Source organism: Rhodnius prolixus, unplaced genomic scaffold (assembly GCF_049639745.1).
Source record: "Rhodnius prolixus isolate KJV_2025 unplaced genomic scaffold, Rpr scaffold_5, whole genome shotgun sequence".
NCBI classification, from domain to species: domain Eukaryota; kingdom Metazoa; phylum Arthropoda; class Insecta; order Hemiptera; family Reduviidae; genus Rhodnius; species Rhodnius prolixus.
Window position 1 is genome coordinate 27,971,715 of NW_027411624.1, and position 23,136 is coordinate 27,994,850.

The window sequence follows — 23,136 nt, forward strand, 5'->3', positions numbered from 1 at the left end:
ATTTTATCAATGATTTCTGGAGTAGTAACCTCAACAGGGCGTCCAGAACGTTCAGCGTCACTTGTGCCCATATGGCCACTCTGAAAATTTTGAAACCACTTATAAACTATTCTAATCGAAGGTGCAGAGTCACCATAATGTTTATCAAGCTTCTCTTTAGTCTCCTGAGGCGTTTTGCCTTTCATAAAGTAGTGTTTAATCAACACACAAAATTCTTTTTCGTCCATTTTTTGAAAATCGCTCGACTTCCTCGATTCAAACGAATGCCAAACACAAAGAAATAGACCGATCTGGCTGAAACTTGGTGTGTGCTCTTCCAAGAGATGCTACTAACTAAACATAACCTCGATACGCGCCAGTGGTGCTATCTCTCTGACTTTGCACGGACTTTTCAAACGACCCTCGTATATGTGTAAGAGAGACCTGAGAAGCTAATATGTATTGTGGTACTGGGTTCGATTCCTTGGTCTTTAGGCCTTGGATTTTATTTAATGGTTAATAAAAGAAATTTATAGTAAAGTATATTTGCTAGTCGCCTCCATCCACGACACCTAATTTGGTAGTTGGACGTAAAGCCCGCCTGAAAAAATAGGCATTACTATACTTTACTTATATGTGTAGGAATAAGTGTATTTTAAATTGAAATACACGTTTAGAGCTATTTAGACTTTGAAAATAAAGTGTCTTTTTGTTGGTCCATCTTTCTGACCCCTTCTATCCCGTCTAACTAATATGGATTATCGAAATTTTATCATAAATTTTTTGTTCTCTTTACAATGAACTTACAATGCTATTTTTTAAACTAAATTTTTCTTAAAATCCTATTTTCATAAGTATTGAATTAGTGTGATTCATGGGAAGTACAGCTAGATAGGCCTCCAAATATACCACCACTTCCCTGCGGTCTAGTGTTCTACAGCATCTGCATTATTATTTACTAATCTGAAGAACGTTATTTCAAATCATTTTAGGAGAGAGCAAAAATCTTCTAATTCCTCTTGAGATCTCTATTAAAATTAATCGTGCTCCCAAAAAAATATTTCAGTAAATCTGTATTTATGCTATAAAACGCTGTTAAAACCTTTATATATATATTTATATAGAGCCAAGTTTAAGCTCTAGTCGAAATCGCTTTCTGAAATTAAACAATACTTTCTGTTAAATTATTTCGATCAAAAATAAAATTTAGTTATAAACCTACCTGGTGAAAGTTTTTCTTCGATTTATCTGTTTTTGTTGAAGCCTTCAGGATGCATAAATCTGTCACAAATTTCCTTTGATGGCAAAAGTGTTTTCTATTAACTTTTGGATAGAGTGGGTAGATTGTGTTCCCGTGAAACGGAGGAGAACCTCTCCCATATTCAGTATCCTTCCGGCACACTGAAGGCCAGCCAATACAATGTGTTGGTATTTTTGTTGTGCAGTAATTGAATTTCACTTGGTATGCGACGTTGAATAGAAAACATATTCAATAGATATTTTAATTTTTAAATAGTTTTCAATTAACCATATTTTTTTAAGTTTTCAAATGTCCATAATTTTATATTCTTCATTAAAAATTTTTATTAAAATGATTATACAGTGGTACCTCGGTTTTCGAACGACTTGATTTTCGAACAAATCGGATTCGACCAAGAAATTCGAGATAATATTGTCCTGAAATCCGAACAAACATTTGGAACTCGATGAGCTGAGTTGTTTTTTATATTTACACTCTTAGATCTTATTTCTTGTTTAGAAACATGTTTTTACATAAAATATAAAAATTAGGCCAGTAAACCGGCATATTTCTGGGGCCTAGAAACGAAATAAACTGCATTATTTCTTATGGGATAAATTGTTTCGGTTCTTGATCAAATTGGTTTTCGACCGCACTTCCGGAACGAATTGTGGTCGAGAACCGAGGTACCACTGTATTATGAATAACGTAACACATAATTGTACCTTAGGTACATTTTATTTTTAAATTATTATTTAACGTGCCTCAAACTTCAAAGATTTATGAGCTATCAGTGCACTCCGATCTCCGCACAGTCGGCTGTAGAGGCTCCTCTAAAAGAGCAGCTCTCCATTCCAGTCCAGCTAGCTAACCTTGGCTTAACCCTTCGCATGGCCTTCTTTTAATAATATTCTAGGTTTTGCTATTTTTTTTTTGTTTTTGTAGACATTGTTGATGATCATCTCTCCCAAGTAGAGGCTCCTGACAGAGAACTATCTGGATTCCTGTAGGGAACTTCGAACAAGAGGAGATATCTTGTTCACTTTGTCTTTCTTCCAAGATAAATGTGACTAAGATAGGGCGGAGGTAAATTCTTGATCCTTGTACTTACAAGTGAGAGTTTATTTTACAAGTTTACTGAGAGTGATACTAATAAGAAAGTATTGTTAAAACTAGTCCTTTATGATATAATTGCAACACTGCCTTATACTTGTAAGTTACTAGTACGGAAAGGAACAGGTTATTTAAAAGTAGCAATTCTATATTTTGATTATTACTCTCTTTTTCATTGCAAAACTTAGAACATATGATCATTTCCGTGGCTACGTTAGTTCTTTAGCTGTGTAATATACCGTCGGCGATTTGCAGTTGTAGTTGTGGTTTCTTTTTTTGAATAGCTCATGCAAAGGAGTAGAATTTGTGTTAAATGTTTAATAAATCACCCGTTGTAACATACTGCACTAAAAAGTCCTCATTTGTTAGGATTTGTAGGATTGCTTTTAGTTAGCAATCCCAGTTTTTCCTGTATAAATTTCAATTTTGTACTCTTTTTAAAAAAATAAATTGCATTTTATATTAAAACAGTAACGTCTAAAAATATAAATTTTAAAAAAAATGTATATTTACAAAGAATGAAAGCATACTAAAAATGTTTTATTTTTTGCTTGAATGTGTTTTTAATATTTTTAACTATAAATAACTGAAGGGGTGGGATGTTCAGTGTATGACCCGCAAACCAACCTCAGTAGACTATATAAGTTACACCGCCATGCCTCAGTCTTTTCGGCTGAACTCACTGCCATCAATAAATGCGCAAATCTAGTGGCCTCGACAGAGGCACAAACAGTTGTCATACTTTCTGATAGCAAGAGTGTGCTCAACAAGCTTAAATGCCCCGGGCATAAAGCCGATTTCACGGTGCTCGAAACTGTCCACCTCCTGAAGAGAGCGGGTCTTAGCGGAAAGACAGTTCGATTGATATGGATTAGGGGCCACTCAGGGATAACTGGCAATGAAATTGCAGACTCTAAGGCAAAAGAGGCAATACGCCTGGAGAATCTAAAGCTCGAGAAACTGTTACCTTCAGATATAAAGAACTTCTCTAAACGTTCCTACTACAGGGCATGGTCTATAGATTACGAAAAATCAAAATATGCCAAAGGTAAATTTTACACCTCACTGCAGCCGACAATACCTAAAAAACCGTGGTACTCTGACTTCGCAGAACGTAGAAAGTTCACTACTACTTTGATACGACTGCGCTTCAACCATAACTTCTCGCCCCACCATCTCAGCCGTATAGGAATTTCAGTCCCTCCAATTTGCTCTTGCCCTTCTGATACAATTATAGACGCCAACCACCTGATCCTCGATTGCAATAGTCACCAGGATGATAGGGACAAACTGTGGAATGCAGTCATCAAAGCGAAATGTCCACTTCCTGCCAACCTGCATACCATCCTCACAGAACCAATATTCGAAACGTATCTGGCTATTTTCCAATTCATTACCAAAAACAAAATCAAACTTTGAAAATAAAAATAAAAACATAAAACATAACAGCAACTAAAACAAAAATAACAATAGTACTCATCATAACACATCCCATTAAATAATACACTAGTACATCCCTGGCTAATCTGCACAGACAGAAAGCCAACAAACAAACAAAAAAAAAAAAAAAAAAACTATAAATAATGTGTTTACTCAAGATTAAATCGTGCGGACACTTACTTATGTTACTTGGAAAGGTCATCGTTTTAAATAAAATCACTTGTGGATATATATTTGTAAAAAAAAATAATAAAGTTAACCTTGTATGGTAATGCGACTTAAATTGGGTGTTTAGTTAGCGGATGATTGCCAACGGGGGAAGGACTCGGATTTGCTAAATAGAATAAACAGACACTAATGTGTCATCCAATAGTTGGGGCCAGTCTTTGAAATATTTAATTGAAACGTCCTGTTTGCAAATTTGTAAATCTAGAGAATATAATAGTTCTGTCTCTCTCTCGTTCGCAAACATATTCTATTTCACTAAAAATTGTTATTCAACTTTTTTTTTGTTGTTGTCCTCTACAATTAGGTGGTTGATTCGTATAATTTATGTATTTTGTTTTTGTGAAATAGGTGCTTATATTAAAAACACTTTTTGTTTTTTGGTCAGGAACAAAAAGCTTCTAGCAAATATTAAATTTGAGTACAGATCTCTTCATCTTCTGTAGTCACAGCTTTCAGGAAAATTAAGAACATCAAATTATATTTTAAAAAAGCATCTGTTTTCATGGACACACTCAAATGAATTTGCATTGACCTCACTTATTTTTGAAAAATATGAAATTTGCCACTTTATGAGTTAAAATAATTTTAAATTATTGTTGAACTGAACTATTTTTACACCTCGTTCACTAATTTCGAACACAAAAAAGCCCTTAAGTTACTTTTATATAAACAGATATGTACAGCATAATGTACGCTTCAGTCACATAGCATTCAACAGTCGAAATAGGAGTGTAAGTGAAAATTCTACTTTTAAAGTAACTTTATCAGAATTTTGTGAATTACAATAAATAGTACACTTCAGTTTACTTATTACATTCGGGTCAAAGTTGAAAACTATTTTGAGATCCCTTTATAAAACAAATATTTTTAGCTCATGGCCTATTTGTGCACAGATTAATATATCTCAAAAGCAAATGCATTGCAGTAATCTCAAACATTATTCTGTTTTGATAATATCAGCTGTTCTGGATTTTTAAGGTTTCGGCAGGTTAATCGGTAGGTTTCAGTATGGTTAATCCTGTAGTACGACTATGCTAAATTGATTTTTATTTTTAATGATATTCCCTCGAAAATGTTTCGCAATATTTTTCCATACCAACTTTGTAAAGTATTTTGTATACACACATATTTATTTTTCCATTTCTTCCTAGGATATTTTGTGGGTGTGTTCTCGATGTGGTGCGACGTTCAACCCATTTTCAGAGCAATTACTTCTACGTCTTCCTACGATAACAATTAAACAAGAAATCATTGAAAACAAACTTTCCGAGTTTATATGGATTTTTTGTTTTGTTATTTTTGTCAACAACGTAATTATTTATCCAATTCTAAAATGGCTTTTACTTTTATTTGTTATATTTTCCAGAAATAAGGAATTAGGATTTTGGAGAATCTGAATTGGTTGAGTACCCATTATTTATGACGTGAAGGGAGCTGGGATTTTGAGTTTCTACACTTGAACGTAATAACATTGACCCTCTCTACTTACAGCAATGGAATTCAATCTTTTTCAAATGAATAAAAAGTTTGCTCTTTACAATATTGTAACATTGGAGTAGAAGAATGTGGTATGTAAATCGTAAGACATTAGATTTTCAAAAATGTTTATTAATACAATTATTAAAGTGGTATTTGCTGGCTACATTATTAATGAACTACTTGATGCTTATGGCATTAATATGCCACCAAAACCGTCTATAAAAACAAAAAAAAAGTGCATTACAACAAACTTCCTTGATTGTGGCATACTCTTTGTCGGCATATTGTCTGTTGTTAGTCACCACAGTATTCAGACTGAAATATGTTCCCAATTTGAGAGAATGTTCATCATGTATATTTATCGGCGGCTTTTCATATGGTCTGCCATTTCAGTTGCTATACATCAATGTACTGTAATTATTGATTCCTTCAAGTAATATATAAATATTACAGCTAATTCAAATCAAATATTTACAATTCGGAAAATTAATAGTGCCATGAAATCATCTATATAACAAAAAGCTGTGGGCACGCATCGCGTGATTCTAATTGATATCTATATTTTTATGATTGTTAGAATGAATTACGCTTATGTCAAACAAGTTAACTAATTTTCGCATGAGTAAATAAGTATCTCGTCGTTGTTCTGATTTCCGTAGGAGACAAAAATCATTCTTTAACGGAGGCTGCAACAGACCAATTTTCGGAATGAGGCAATTTTGATTTTTTTAAAATTTTATTATTATTACTAAACGTTTGCTATTCATTTCTGATTTATTTGATTATGACCGCATTAATAAAAAGTTAGTTTTCATGCAATAAGTTTGTCTTTTACTCGTTTATGCTGTAAAGTACTTTCAACTTTGAAGCGTAAAAATAAGTTTAGAAAATTAAAAAATTCAAGTCGTCTATTTGGGAAATTACGAGGGCCGTTTGAAAAGTCCGTGCAAAAATAAAAACTACTTAATTTTTTGGGGTAAACCTTTTTTTATTTTTCAACATAGTCTCCTTTTAGGCTTATACACTTCGTCCAACGCTGCTCTAGTTTGTTGATCCCTTCCGAATAATAGGATTTGTCCAAGTCTGAAAAATAGCCATTCGTTTCTGCAATCACCTCCTCGTTTGAATAAAATCTTTTTCCCGCCAGCCATTTCTTCATATTGGGGAACAAATAGTAGTCCGAGGGAGCCAAGTCTGGAGAATAGGGGGGGATGTGAAACGAGTTGGAACCCTATTTCCATTAATTTTGCGACCACAACTGCTGAGGTGTGAGCTGGTGTGTTGTCGTGATGGAAAAGGACTTTTTTGTGGGCCAATCGTGGGCGTTTTTCTTGCAGCTCGGTTTTCAAACGGTCCAATAACGATGAATAATATGCACCTGTAATAGTTTTACCCTTTTACAGATAAGCATTATTCCTTGCGAATCCCAAAAGACAGTCGCCATAATCTTTCCGGCCGAAGGAACGGTCTTCGCCTTTTTTGGCGCAGATTCCCCCTTGGTAACCCATTGTTTAGATTGTGTTCAGGAGTGTAGTGATGTATCCATGTTTCATCCACAGTGACGAAACGACGCTTAAAGTCCTGCGGATTCTTCTGGAACAGCTGCACACCGTCCTTGCAACACTTCACACGATTTCGTTTTTGGTCAAGCGTGAGCAATCGCGGCACCTATCTTGCGGATAGCTTTGTCATGTCCAAATGTTGATGCAAAATATTATGTACCCGTTCATTCGAGATGCCCACAGCACTAGCAATCTCACGCACCTTCACTCTTCTGTCATCCATCACCATATCATGGATTTTATCAATGATTTCTGGAGTAGTAACCTCAACAGGGCGTCTAGAACGTTCAGCGTCACTTGTGCCCATATGGCCACTCCGAAAATTTTGAATCCACTTATAAACTGTTCTAATCGAAGGTGCAGAGTCACCATAATGTTTATCAAGCTTCTCTTTAGTCTCCTGAGGCGTTTTGCCTTTCATAAAGTAGTGTTTAATCAACACACGAAATTCTTTTTCGTCCATTTTTTGAAAATCACTCTACTTCCTCGATTCAAACGAATGCCAAACACAAAGAAATAGACCGATCTGGCTGAAACTTGGTGTGTGTTCTTCCAAGAGATGCTACTAACTTAACATAACCTCGATACGCGCCAGTAGTGCTATCTCTCTGACTTTGCACGGACTTTTCAAACGACCCTCGTAGTTTCTTAATGTAACAAACGTCTTCAAAGCGGTGATCAATCGAATTCTCTCGTTCCCACATCCGTTGAACCGCCATCGGATAAACTGGGATCATAACTGCAGTTTTTTGTTTTTAGTGTTAGTTTAAATGTGACAGAAACAAGTTCAATATTACTAACTGATTAACTGTTAAAGTACAAACTCGTTTAATTGAGATAGCTTCGCCAGGGAGTGGCTCTGAGAAAGACTTTCAAGTGACAGAACAGCCTCAGAAATGTGTTAATTCCGTGGTGTCCCATAACGTTTCTTCTATTTCTTGTACGGCTGTTAGCTTCAAGCAAGAAGAACCTTGGCCATGTTCAATTACTCTCTCAATCCCTATCTAACCTCTAATAAGAATCAGTTTTAACATATTGGGGCAATATCGTATTACTTCTAACTTTGGTACTCAAGCGATGTACACCTACCAATGTAGTTCTAAAAGGTAGCTCACAACCAATTTGGTAAAGGTTTTCAGACATTTCTGTTACTCTGCACAGTAATAAAGTGAGAAAAAAGTAATCTGAGCATTTTATCATTGAGTTGTAGTTGAAGTACTTGTTTTGAGTTTAGGAGCGTATCGCTGTAAAAATTCCATCTTTGAAGATGATTGATGATTTAGGTGATGATAAAGACTAGTTGGTGGTTCTGAGAGTTTTACATCAACTTTTTTCATTTCTTTTTCTTCCTATCTGAAAGAAAGGATCTCACCACTCAAGTTCCAAATCGAGTGGATATTGCCCTGACTTGCCTATAAATAGAAAAATAAAGCAATTCTTCATTTGGCTATCTGCATTCATCCTAATTTAAATATAAAATTTATTAATGCCGGTATATAAATAAACTTGGAGAAGAAGTTTTTGAATGCCTATCGTATGTTAATTTTCTCATTGTCTCCTAGTTGCTCTTCATCCTCCTCTTCTGCTCCCTGGCTTGAAGGTCAATAATAGTTCAAGGTCTGTGGACATGGCTTCATTTATTTATACTAAAATATTTTGTTTTATTTTTGATCACCTAGGATTCTATTTGTTATATACATATACTTCGATATTGTTGTAACTACAATTTTATCTGTATGACAAAATCACATATGTCATCAAATTGTATGTTAGAGAGACGGTAGCGACTGCAATTTGTCATTCCAGTTTCATACTACAATGGAAATTGTCCAATTAACGTTAATAATACCTTTGTGTGGTTGGAACAATTGGTTCTGATTGAAATGTACGCACTTCACGAATCGCTTTTATCAATTACGTCAATGAGTATACTAACGGAATTTATTTTTTCTGTATTACAACGACGCAGTATACATTTGAACTTATATAATACAATATTGAACACATATTGTGTATTGTGTTTTATTATTTTATACTGGGGGTTATGAGGGTGCTGACTGCTCATGCTTCTTCTAAAAGCCCCAATCACGAAGAAGCTGTTACTAAAATTCGAAGTAAATAGCTATTTCATGTAGCTGTTGAGGTATTTTTTCTGTTCGTTTATTTGTGCTACAATCAGCGCATTGGCGCTATAAGTAATATTGATAACAGCGAACAGTAGAAGTGAACGAGCTGAGTAGGTACCCAGTGATAACACTTCAAAACGTTAGACTATTAGTTACTCTCTTCATTATAGAGGAGATCATGAAGCCACACTGGCTTGTTGGGTTGTCAGGAAAAATTTTTTTGAAGAAAGATTTGCTGTGATGGTGCAGGTTGAAGTGGATTTATTTAGATAAATACAAAGGAGCGTAGTATTGTAGATTGTAGATATTGAATTCTTTGGAGATTGGTGAGTTTGGTTGAACACCAATATGGGTTTTAAAAAAGCATTATAAATTAATCTTGTCTAAAGTTAGTTTAGATCTATCGTCTTCTTATAGTCTTTTCAAGTTGTCGATAGTGTCTGTTTAGTTCTGTCCTTTTAAGTCTAACTTGGCGATTCCTAGAAAATCTTTGGTCTATGTAAAGCCCAAACTAGCGTGCGATGTCCACTGCTGGTGGAGGTATTAAGGTTATAGAAGACTAGTAGAGGAGAGGTTATGTTTCGAGACTTAGTTTCATTAAGCTCTATAGCCCATTTCTTGGCCTTACGTTTTATGCAGATTTCAATAAGCTATTAACAAGATCATGATTTGTTGGACATTAAGGCGGTGTCATCTGTGTATGTACAAGGATCAGTACAAGGTATGTCTGAAGTGTAAATGGAATAAAGAATAAGACCCAGAATGCTACCCTGTGGAACTCAGCGTCAATATGCTTAAGTGATAATTTTTTTTTTACTTAAATTTAATTAGAAAGTTAAGCATGAAACTGATGTTTGAAAGAGTTACAGTTAGGAATAGTTTTCTTTGCAGAATTTATGTTGAAAGAGTTGTGAGGAACAACTGCAAAATATTTGCATACAACAACGTATTTTCTCGTAGTGTTGAACTATGTTCGCACTTTGTTTACACAAATTGCATTTATAAAGGTTATGAAGAAAAGAACTTTATGCATAGCTAGTAATTAGCGAGGCCAAGTAAAAATCACGTTTTATTTGTTTTAGAAATGATTAATGAAGGTCATTCAACATTTATGGTCAACAGACGCATTGATGGTCCCGTTGATGGTTTTACAGTTTTATTTTTATTTCTTTCCTGCAAAACATGCTATTCATCACTTATTTGTAATCGCTAAATGATTATGTAACAAGGACTTCTAAGTAAAAAAAGGATGTTCGCTTATAGAACTAGCGGTGGATAGAGCTGGACAGTACTGTTCTATCCCACGAAATTGGTATTGCTCAAAGAAAAAATGTGTTCTAAGTTTCAAAAATGAAATTACTTGTCAAATATTCGTCTTAAGGTTCAGTTTGTTAAAAGTGAACGATTTTTTCTTGATATTTGTTAAAACCACCGTGATTGTTTTGGATAGCAAGGGGTTGTTGATCAATATTTATTATTATTTATTATTATTTGTTTATTGTAATACAGCCATGCTGGTTACAAGAGTAGTAATACAAATTATAAAGAAAATACAAAAATTAAAGAGAATTTACATAATATTACACTGGAATATACTTCACATGAATAGTTTACTTTTCTCTCAAACATAGTGGTTTACCTATAAAATTAAAAACTCTGTACATATCTGTATCACCACGTACATTAACAAATTCTCTAATGGCCTCATTCTCGCTCAGCACCGCAAAGATCTGAAACTCCTCCCTAACGGCAGCATACCTTGGGCAACTAAATAACAGATGCTCCAGATCCTCCGTCGCACCCAGGCTGCAGAAGGAACACTCGCGGTCGGTCAAAATATTATGATGTTTCCCCCCCCTGCCGATAGCCTCATTATATGTACCCCAGCTAATCTAATCTGAATAAATAATCGAGATACTTTAAAGTGCACTCCACTGTGGGCCGGGGTCCATCACCATTGAGAGATTATAAAACTTGCTGAATTTAGAATTGACAAGAGATTCAAGATCCCTTGTTCTCAGATAGGATTCAGCCATCTTTACAGATGACGCAAAACCACCGTGATTGTTTTGCATAGCAGGGGGTTGTTGATCAATATTTATTACCAATTATTATTATTATTTGATTTATTTCTTAGTCTTTCTTTATAAACGCAGCTTTGATAATTGTTTGTGTATTATTACTTGAGTTTTATATTATTATTGCTTGTTTGATTTCGTACTAACATTTATATCAAATCTTTCAGATTTAGGCCATTGCACCTCACATTTCCATCTTAATTCAGAAATATGAAATCGTTGGGTGTTTCCTTATTCGCTTGTTTAGTTTTGGTGTGATTTCTTGTAACCTGAAAATAAGCTTTTCCATAAAATCAGCTGACCTGAAGTACGCCATTACTGTAACTATAACTAGTTTTTTTGTTTGTTTGTTTGTTTTGCTTATGGAACCACCGCTATAGGCAAACTTGACCAGAGTATTAAATTTTTGTTTAATTAACCATTCAAGATTAATTGAGGCTGCTGTCCTTGTTAGTACAGTAATTCAATGATACATTCACTCTTTTTTAAATGCCTATTTCCTCTGCTTTTTGATTTATTCAGATTTTTTAGTGTCAGGCAGCAAGTTGTACTAGGAAATGAAGCAGGTGACGTGTAATTTGTTAGCAGTAGGTTCATTGCTGCAAACGGAGTGTGTTCTGTAATTTTTTTTTTAGTTTGTTTAAATTCCAAAAAAAAAATCCATTTTCTATCCATACTAAGTTCATCTTAATTCCATTTAGTTCCTCATTCCCGTTCTTATTTAAAGTTTCTTGAAAGGTTAATTTAGCTGGCGAATAATCACCGCTTTTCAAGGCTGTGGTTTATCAAAATGGATATCTCTTGTTTAAAAAATAATTTATGTTGAAAATTTATTACGCTAGTTGCGGTAAGAAGTTGACATTGTGTGTTTCTTCACCAATCGCCAGATTGTTAATTTTAATTTCTATTTTTCAAACAATTTTCTCACTCATTAGTTACTTTATACTTTATATCCATCCTGAATTTATTTCAATTTCATTTAATATTTACGAGGGTCGTTTGAAAAGTCCGTGCAAAGTCAGAGAGATAGCACCACTGGCGCGTATCGAGGTTATGTTTAGTTAGTAGCATCTCTTGGAAGAACACACACCAAGTTTCAGCCAGATCGGTCTATTTCTTTGTGTTTGGCATTCGTTTGAATGGAGGAAGTCGAGTGATTTTCAAAAAATGGACGAAAAAGAATTTCGTGTGTTGATTAAACACTACTATATGAAAGGCAAAACGCCTCAGGAGACTAAAGAGAAGCTTGATAAACATTATGGTGACTCTGCACCTTCGATTAGAACAGTTTATAAGTGGTTTCAAAATTTTCGGAGTGGCCATATGGGCACAAGTGACGCTGAACGTTCTGGACGCCCTGTTGAGGTTACTACTCCAGAAATCATTGATAAAATCCATGATATGGTGATGGATGACAGAAGAGTGAAGGTGCGTGAGATTGCTAGTGCTGTGGGCATCTCGAATGAACGGGTACATAATATTTTGCATCAACATTTGGACATGACAAAGCTATCCGCAAGATAGGTGCCGCGATTGCTCACGCTTGACCAAAAACGAAATCGTGTGAAGTGTTGCAAGGACGGTGTGCAGCTGTTCCAGAAGAATCCGCAGGACTTTAAGCGTCGTTTCGTCACTGTGGATGAAACATGGATACATCACTACACTCCTGAGACCAAAGAACAATCTAAACAATGGGTTACCAAGGGGGAATCTGCGCCAAAAAAGGCGAAGACCGTTCCTTCGGCCGGAAAGATTATGGCGACTGTCTTTTGGGATTCGCAAGGAATAATGCTTATCTGGAAAAGGGTAAAACTATTACAGGTGCATATTATTCATCGTTATTGGACCGTTTGAAAACCGAGCTGCAAGAAAAACGCCCACGATTGGCCCACAAAAAAGTCCTTTTCCATCACGACAACGCACTAGCTCACACCTCAGCAGTTGTGGTCGCAAAATTAATGGAAATAGGGTTCCAACTCGTTTCACATCCCCCCTATTCTCCAGACTTGGTTCCCTCGGACTACTATTTGTTCCCCAATATGAAGAAATGGCTGGCGGGAAAAAGATTTTATTCAAACGAGGAGGTGATTGCAGAAACGAATGTCTATTTTTCAGACTTGGACAAATCCTATTATTCGGAAGGGATCAACAAACTAGAGCAGCGTTGGACGAAGTGTATAAGCCTAAAAGGAGACTATGTTGAAAAATAAAAAAGGTTTACCCCAAAAAATTAAGTAGTTTTTATTTTTGCACGGACTTTTCAAGCGACCCTCGTACATAACCTTTCTACTATAAATAATAATCACAAACCAATTAACCTATAAACTTTCCTCTTTACCGATTTTTTTTTCAAATTATTTAAAAAATAAAATTAGTATTTAAATAAAAAAGGAAGTGCACTCACATGCATAGGTGTCGCGAATATTTTTATACTGAAATTTAACACTTCCTTTACCTTGAAATGTAAATTATATGTTATGTAACCCGATAATATGTAATTATAGTAATTGTACTTTTAAAAAAAGTTTTTAGATTGTTTTTATCTATCATAATGTTTATGACATATTGTATCCTCTTTCAAATTTATGTAAATTAATGTTAATATATTATGGTTAATGTGATGCCCAAGGACGCGGAACAACTCATTCCCAATGGTCCCTATCCCAAAACCCAAGGGTTTTTTTTTTTGCCCCAGAAGATGCCTATCGACTAGCATTATTGTGAGATATGCTTCTTCAATTGCATATGCTATAACCATTCCATATACTGTTTTTTTCCACCTCAGTAGATGCCTATCGACTAGCATTATTGTGAGATATGCTTCTTCAATTGCATATGCTATAACCATTCCATATACTGTTTTTTTCCACCTCAGTAGATGCCTATCGACTAGCATTATTGTGAGATATGCTTCTTCAATTGCATATGCTATAACCATTCCATATACTGTTTTTTCCACCTCAGTAGATGCCTATCGAATAGCATTATTGTGAGATATGCTTCTTCAATTGCATATGCTATAACCATTCCATATACTGTTTTTTTCCACCTCAGAAGATGCCTATCGACTAGTATTATTGTGAGATATGCTTCTTCAATTGCATATGCTATAACCATTCCATATACTGTTTTTTCCACCTCAGAAGATGCCTATCGACTAGCATTATTGTGAGATATGCTTCTTTAATTGCATATGCTATAACCATTCCATATACTGTTTTTTTTCCCCTCAGAAGATGCCTATCGACTAGCATTATTGTGAGATATGCTTCTTCAATTGCATATGCTATAACCATTCCATATACTGTTTTTACCCCCTCAGAAGATACCTATCGACTAGCATTATTGTGAGATATGCTTCTTCAATTGCATATGCTATAACCATTCCATATACTGTTTTTTCCCCCCTCAGAAGATACCTATCGACTAGCATTATTGTGAGATATGCTTCTTCAATTGCATATGCTACAACCATTCCATTGTGAGTGCATCTCTCGCGAACAGACTTTTGGCGAAATACAGTTTACATTTACCTAGGTTCCCCTTCTATTTCGCCGATTCTTAATTTCTCTATTAGAAAAATTCTTTGTGATGTTATGACCTAAATCCAGTATCCACAGATCGGCCATAAAGATGCCATCTAAACCAACTCTTTTGTTTTCAGATTAATCAAATTGCAGTAAACCTTAGTTTATTTCGGCGAAACATTCTAGTAGAAAAACACTTTTAAGAAAAGTATTTAATTTTTCTGTATATTTCGGGTATTATTGGTGCCTTTCATTAAAAAATTCTGAAAGTCAGCCTAGCTTTCTTCAGGCCTTATGAGGAGGAGGAGGTGGTGTTTTATGGCAAACTAGAAAGAAAGTCTTTTGAAAACTCACTTTGTTGTTCTAAATTTCACTGAGAGATATGGAGAATACGAACTCACTAAAGCACAGGGAAACTCCAATTCAAATTCTTTCTCTAAAACTCCCTGAAATTAATTTTTCAAACAAAAATATTTCAAATAAATAGATCTGTTCAGTGTGCCTAAAGAATTAGGGATACTAATAAGTACTTCAAGTCTGTAAATAGATATAGCGACAAAAAATTATTTGGTTATTGTTATTATATTATTATTATTATTATTATTTTTTTTTTTTTTTTTTGGCGCTTCAACAGCTGAGGTCATTAGCGCCCGGAGCTTTTTCCAGTGCACTGCCGGCCTCCGGACAGTGTTCTCTCGTTACAGACAACACTGTCCATCACCGGACAGTGAGCTGTAAGAAGCTCCTAGGAAGAGAAAATCTAAGGGTCAGCTGCTGGATTCGAACCCGGGACCTCCGCGTGGGAGTCCAGTATGCTAACCTCATAGCTAATCCCTACCCTATATTATTATTATTATTATATGAAATATAAGCTGTCCCAGCTTCAATATACTTATTTATTAACCATTCAGATGTCAAATGCAATACACTTTGTAGAATTACATTAAAGCATAGTCGTAGCTATTTTAGGATTGACAAATCATCAAAAATACCCTTTTAACTTTAACTTTTAGGATTAAAATAAAATTACAGAGTGATAAATTGGACGAATAAGGTGGATGATTCAAAAGAACTGACTTTTTTTTTGTCAATAAACTACCAACATTCATTAAGTTGCATGAGTTGCAGCTAGGTGCATTAACATGCAGCAATATCCAACTGGTGTCATTTCTGTATTCTAGATGAATACATCGATTTTTATCCATTAAATACGCTTTAAAACATTAAAATATTTAGTTCTGAAACTAGACATCTGTAGTGGTTTGTCTGAAGTATTGGCAAGAATACTTAGTGAATAATAACCTAGTATTCGAAGCCAGCACTAGTTTTAAAATATGCTTTGACGTACTGTATATGGGCAGTATAAGAAATATAAACAAAAATAATTGGAATCGATTTTGAGAAAATCGATTCACAAAGAAAATTGAATAAATGATTGATTAATATCAAATTGGAACTATTTTTACTTTTATTTTAGAACCACCTCAAGCGACCGCTTTCTAAAAAACCTTTCAAAGTGTTTGAGGACGTCCAAACGTGTTCATTTCAAGTGAAAACTTAAAAACAGAAATTTACAGATAGCAATGCATTACTTTCTCCTTGTTTGAGATTTATACCCAGTATTGATGACGTAATAAGATGCAATTGAAAATTATTATTAAAGTGAAAACAATAATGTGGAAATTTGGGTAATATTCTTGAGAGTTGGTTTGGAAATGAAAGGTGTGGTGGATGTATCGTTATAGAGTGTCTGCCGCCTGTCTTGAGATTGCTCCTTTCTCCTCGCGTCTAGCCAGACTTGGACATTCACCAAGCCTTCTTTTTTTACTTAGTCACTTGAATGACCTCATTGTTTCTATATGATTACATTGTTTAATGTGGTAGCAGCTTCATTCTATTATCAATTAACTTACCTCTGTTTTCAACAAAACATTATTAGGTACAAGTCTGTTATATTCATCGTATAATTCTAGAATTCGAATGGGTTTTTAAGTTCTATACTTAGAGCATATGTTTTGGCTTTAGTATGTCTTGAAGCTTTTAGAGTTACCAAGTTGTACTTAGTTACATTAGGCCGTTCCACAAGATGGTCCTTTATAGTTTAGTGTTTTATTTATTTACATATTACCTAGTATTTTTTAAATATTGTCTCAAAAATCTATCTATTCTTAGTTTCTCTCAGAAGGTGATTTTTTTCATTTGTTTTCTCGCAATAACGTTTCGATTAGAATGTCTTATCATTTTCAATATTTGTGATCAAAACGTACATATTTGATTTTTAATGTTATTACTTATTTTCCAATATGATGTTCTAGAATGTAGTAACAATGTACAGGTTACTAGCAAGATAATACAATGTGTTTAAGATCAACCCTGTTTGCAGTTGGAAGTAAATATTTCGGACCAATCCAAGGGATGCTGCACCCATTTACGAGGGGGTACCCAAAAATAACCGGAATTGCGTTGCCGCGCATGGAGCTTATGTAGTACGCATTTCTGCCGCTAGACGTGTACAGCGCAATTCCTTGCCAGTTCAGTCCTGCCTGTGTTGTCTGCCTGGCTTGTTCTGTTCATCTGCAGTGATTGTTTTTACCAGCGCTGTTTTGTTCTTTTTTCGTTTTTTATGATGGCAAGTTTAAGTGAACAACGTGCAGCGTTGAAATTTTGTTTTCTACTCGGCAAAAATGCTGATGAAAGTGTTTTAATGTTGAAAACAGCTTACAAAGATGACGCTATGGGAAAAACTCAAGTATACGAGTGGTTTACTCGGTTTAAAAATGGCGACATGTCGATTGATGACAAACCTCGTTCTGGACGTCCATCAACTGCCCGAATCGACGAAAATGTTGAAAAAATTCGAGAGCTGGTGTTCACAACCGTCGACAGACAATTGATCAACTGTCAGAGAGTAGTGGGTTATCTTGGAGCTCGGTTCAGCGAATTTTAACGGAAGATTTGGGGATGAAAAGGGTTGCTGCCAAGTTTGTTCCTCGAGTTCTGACTGACAATCAAAAAGAACATCGAGTTGAAACATGTCGTGCTTTGAAACAACAGCTTGAAACTGATCCAGACTTTCTGTCAAAGGTCATTACTGGTGATGAGTCATGGTGCTATGGTTATGACCCAGAAACAAAGCAACAGTCGAGCCAATGGAAGACGTCATCTTCACCCCGACCAAAAAAATGTCGTCAAGTCAAGTCAAACATCAAAACAATGCTGATTTGCTTTTTTGATGCCAAAGGCGTAGTCCATTCAGAGTTTGTCCCCCCAGGTCAGACCGTCAATCAAACCTTGTATTTGGAAGTTTTGAAAAGATTGCGCAATAGTGTTCGCCAAAAAAGACCCGATTTGTGGCATACAGGAGACTGGTTCTTCCACCACGACAATGCACCTGCACACACAGCCATCTCTGTTACACAGTTTTTGGCTAAAAATTGGCATGGTTCCGCTGCCCCACGCACCTTACTCGCCTGACCTGGCTCCGTGCGACTTTTTCTTATTTCCACGCATGAAAAAGGGCATGAAAGGTCACCGATTTGACAACATTGAAGAGGTCAAGAAAAAAACGAAGAAGGAGCTGTCAGCCATTTCTAAAGATGACTACAAAAAATGTTTCGAACAGTGGAAGCACCGGTGGGACAAATGTATTAGTTGCAATGGAGAGTATTTTGAAGGGGATAAGGTTGTTCTGTAAAAAATTTGTAAATAAATAGCTTTTAAAAAATAATTCCGGTTTTTTTTGGGTACCCCCTCGTATGTAGTTCCAATGGTACTGTGCCAGTTGCCGAAAGTACTATACTAAAGGCCCTGTCCTGGCAGGATAGTGGTCCCTCTACTTCTCACAGCCTCTATGCTTTGTACCTAGTTCTGCATATTTTTGTTGTTGTTCTTCTTCTCTTCTGTATCTTTTAGAAGGATGTTAGTGTAGGGGACTGCCATTTCTTCCATCATTACTGTGCTCCGGTCCTTATCGTGCAGCAGAACGTCAGGTTCTGTTAATGTGCACTGCCTGGTCGTAGTTCAACCTGTGTCTGTTACTACTCAAAACATAGATTAACTATATTATTAAATATTTACATTTAATTACAATGGTAAAGTACCAATTTAAATTTTTACTTTAACCTTCATTAAAGTTTAAGTTTATATCGAAAATAAATTTTACTGTTATACTAAAAATTATTGGCGGAATCCCAAACTTAATATAATTAGAATGAAACGAAGATTTTAATTTAAATTTCTTCATTGAGAAATGAACTCATGTTCTATTGATAAAAGAAAAGTCCACTCAAAACCCAGCTGTTCCTCCAGGATATGATTTATTTGGTTGAATGACGTAGATTACCACTAACGTCATACCTACTGTTGAATAATTCACCAGTTACTATAAAGCAAACAATACTTTTGATTATGTCTCACCAGTTATTGGATTCCATTGTAATTTTCTTAGGAACATTTTTTCTTTAGAATTTATTGTAGTTATAAAATTTGTAGTGTAAAATTTTAAAGTCTTGATCTTGATGAAATAATTTAAAGCAAGTCTGGCTAGAATGTGGTTATAAACCTGAGTACCGTGGCTAGACTTGGGTTACCTTTAGGTTAGCGCATAATTAAAGCTATATATACCCATGGAAACATGATTTTCAAGCAATATTCCGTCTCTTTCTCTCTAAAGAGGGAGAGGATATATTGATTCATTTCTATCCTCAGTAGACTAGACCCCTAGTATACGGACAATCCTGAACTAAACATACCTTCCCGATGGTTTGTGATAAATACGTTAGGTTTCAGTTTAAAGGCAAGGCTGGTTTCTTATTTGCTACACTCAAGAAGTAAGCAATTATAGCTGCCTAGTCACTTGCTAACTCCAAGTGACGAAAAAGAATCTTCTTAGCAGTAAGGGTTACTACATTCCAAATACTTTATTTTGCATTTAAAGGTGCCAAGTAGATCTTTTAGTTAGTAATGTGCGCAAACTTCTCAGTAACTATCCATTCACATCCATCTTTGTAATGATAATTTTTTTTTGTGAAAACTATTTCTGGTCAGAGAACCTACATAAATTGTAAGTAAAGTAATCGCCTATTTTTTCAGGCGGGGCTTAACGTCCAACTACCAATTAGGTGACAGTGGACGAAGGCGACTAGCAAACATACTTTACTGTAAATTTCTTTTATTAATCATTAAATAAAATCCAAGGCCTAAGACCGGGAATCGAACCCAGTACCACAATACATATTAGCTTCGCAGGTCTCGCCTCTAACCGCACGGCTAACCTACATAATTGAATGTCAGAAAGCCAAGGAAATCTTATGGTCTCCTTCGCCGTCTGTTACTCTTTACGCAACACTAGAAGAGTTAAAAACATGCATAATATAAGTTTTACTCTTCAGATCCGAGGGGGGGAAGGGTTCTGGAGAAATCCAACTACGTATTTTCTTAAACTTTACATTGAAATTGAAAAAGTTTATTTACAATTTAAAAACAGTTGTTTACATCAAGTTAGTTGGTTGATTGATGGTTAAAGCAGAATATTATTTTGATAAATTATTTTTTCATTGTTTAAATAAGCTTTCCTCTTTGATATTATTCTTATCTTGGATTAAGTTCAGTTGATTGCTCCCAACTGATTCAAAGTACATTACATTTTTACTTTAAAATTTGTTGATTATACTGTTATTAGAGGAACATTTATATTCACTTTTTGGGCTACTTTTGAGTTTAAAGTATATACTTTTGTACAAAAACTGTAATTAGTGGTGCAAGATCCAAAATGACAAGACGTCATAGGGCAGTGATTAAATGTTATAAATAACATATATTAATAAATCTAACACAATGAAGATGATTGGCAAACAAATGATTATAATTGTTATTTTTAACCATTAGTAATTTCTTTTGATTTTACTTTGTGGCTATTACTCATTTTTCTTTACTTTTTGCTTGTAGACACCATTGAGTTCAATTCACTCGGAAATCTTCAAGAGGAGTTTCTGCAGATTGCTTTATGCACTAAAGTTGCTGACTATCAGAACTCTTGGTATATCTATGACAATATAGAAATAAACTCGTTATTGCGTTATATTGTAAATTTGAGAAAATTTACTCTCTTTATTATCTTGAAAACACACGTAAGTTAGACATTAAGTACAAATTTATATCCTTACTTTCCAAGTAAAAAATACTTTAAAATACATTGGTCTCACTGACTGAGTCAATGACTTTTTGTTCATAAAACAAATATATTTATGTATATACATGGTCCGTGTATAATATGATCTCTCCTTCCAGGAGATTATGGCAGAAGCTAGTTCATGTAGCCGAGTTGCCGGCCGGTTTGAAGGCTAACTGTTGTGATGTGCAAGTTTAATAGGCATGCGCACCAACTGCATAATCCAGTTTTAGAATCAATGCTCCGGCCGTACCAGACACTCGGGGTCGCTGTGGATAGGTCGCGCCACCTTTATTACTTTTGCAATGTCCAAATTAAGTTGGAGTTTACCGCAATTAATTAGTAAATTAACCTAAAATTAAAAAAAAAAAAAAAAAATTAATTCGTTAAACAAATCAGTCTCTATAAATAGTTACAACTAGTGCTTATATTCTTATAAATTAGGAACTTATGATTGGTTCAAAATCGTTTTTCAATTCCTAATATACTTAATGAAATAATAATGAATGTTTGATGGAGTAGCGTGGTTCTCCTATTTGCGTGGACACGCTGAAACCGCAGTGAAACTAAAATTGAAACCTCATTCAACTCCCACTCGCAAGAGAAGTGAAAACTGCTCTTATGCAGTTGGCTGAGATACCATAAAGCATTCTAGTGTTGATAGGGCTTTTTCGTTTATTCGTAGAGAGATTAAATCAAACTAGAGTTTTCACACAAAGACTGCGTTTATGATATAGTTTCAGATCAACTCAGGTATTCTAGTCGCAACTCTCTAGAGTTCAGTGTAAATCTTTTGAATTTCAGACCTTCATATTGAATATTTTTCCTAATTTATTAGATCAATCTACAATTAATTGATGGAACCTCAAATTTTTACCACTTAACCCATTACCTGCGATAGGCCCCATTTGGGGATCATAACTTTATTTAGGTTTTTCTGTCGGCAGAATTGAAAGTTTTGATACTGTACCCTTCTATATCTTTAATAAAACAGTGTGTAAACATTTTAAGTGAGTTTGGAATAACTAGAGTTCTTTTAAACTAAAAAATAACATTTTGAAGTTGTCAACACGCAAGGTGTGCGGTAAGAATAATTATGACTGAGTTCACAATTTAAAAAAAATATCAAGTAGTTAAAAACTTATTCTGCGTTTAATATGTGCCCTATATCTTTAACTTTTGAAACATATAGTTTTCTTTCCAAATGAAGCCTTTTGTTTCGAGTTTTGACCTTATATTTAGTGATCCCCATTTGGGGATTATGGCTGATAGAGGTACATTTTTTGTGAAATCAGTTTTTTTTTGTTTCTCCAGCTATGGGTTCAAAACAACTCACTTTGGGCGAACTTAGAGTCAATAGAAAATGATCCCTATTTTCTAGAATAATTTGATGATGGAATTGAGGGGCAGTGATGTTATGGACGTCATGAACTTACCACCAGATAAAGTAGCTGCTCTGACTGATGACGAGGAGAGTGATGAGAATGTCTTAGAATCTACAGTCCCAAAGAACCTACCAGGACGTATCGAAATTCATAACAATCTTCCTAAAGAAGGTATCAAAGAAGAATTACCTTGCCCGCCTAAAAAAAGCTAAAAAATGTCACCAAAAAAAAGCCTGTGAGGTCATCTTGGAAGAAAATCTCTTTGAGGGTAATAAGGTAACTTTAGAAAGAGAGGAAAAAAGAAAAGGTTCTTCAAGGAAAATCACCTGTACGGATGTTCGAAACCCTGATATCAGAAGACATAATGCTGTATATCGTGAAAGTGAGTGTGTATCTGGCGCTGCCAAAATAATCGTCATGAAATCCATTTTTCTATAGATTGCCTTCGTAAGTTTATTCTATTCCTCCTGCTTACTGGATACCTTTCTCTTCCGCAAGAACAGATATATTGGTACGAGGATGAAGATGTGGAAAACTTAGGAAATGCAGTGTAGGGATACATGTAGAATGTATGGAAAAATGGCGCTCCTATTTTCAAAAATTTGACAATTCTTATTAATTTTTTTTAAACCTAATATTTTAAACACTAAGTTACTTTCTTTTAATAATAAAATCATCTCTGTTGATGTATATACTTAGTTTTTACAAAGATCAAATGTTTTTTAAAAATTGATTTTTTGTACCTGTAGTTGCCATAATCCCCAAATGGGACTTTTCAAAAAAATTATTTTTTTTTAAATAAAATGAAAT

At 34.8% G+C, this 23,136-nt stretch overlaps 1 protein-coding gene and 1 long non-coding RNA gene across 3 annotated transcripts in view; both read left to right on the forward strand.

The window, feature by feature from the left end:
* The window catches only part of LOC141458644 (uncharacterized), a 118,121-nt gene that overhangs the window by 37,759 nt on the left and 57,226 nt on the right, over nt 1-23,136 (forward strand). The gene's annotated exons all lie outside the window — the stretch shown is intronic.
* Nucleotides 149-22,517, forward strand: LOC141458653 (uncharacterized). The gene is made up of 2 exons (XR_012461090.1): nt 149-5,568; nt 20,719-22,517. It is a non-coding gene; the product is annotated as an uncharacterized lncRNA (long non-coding RNA).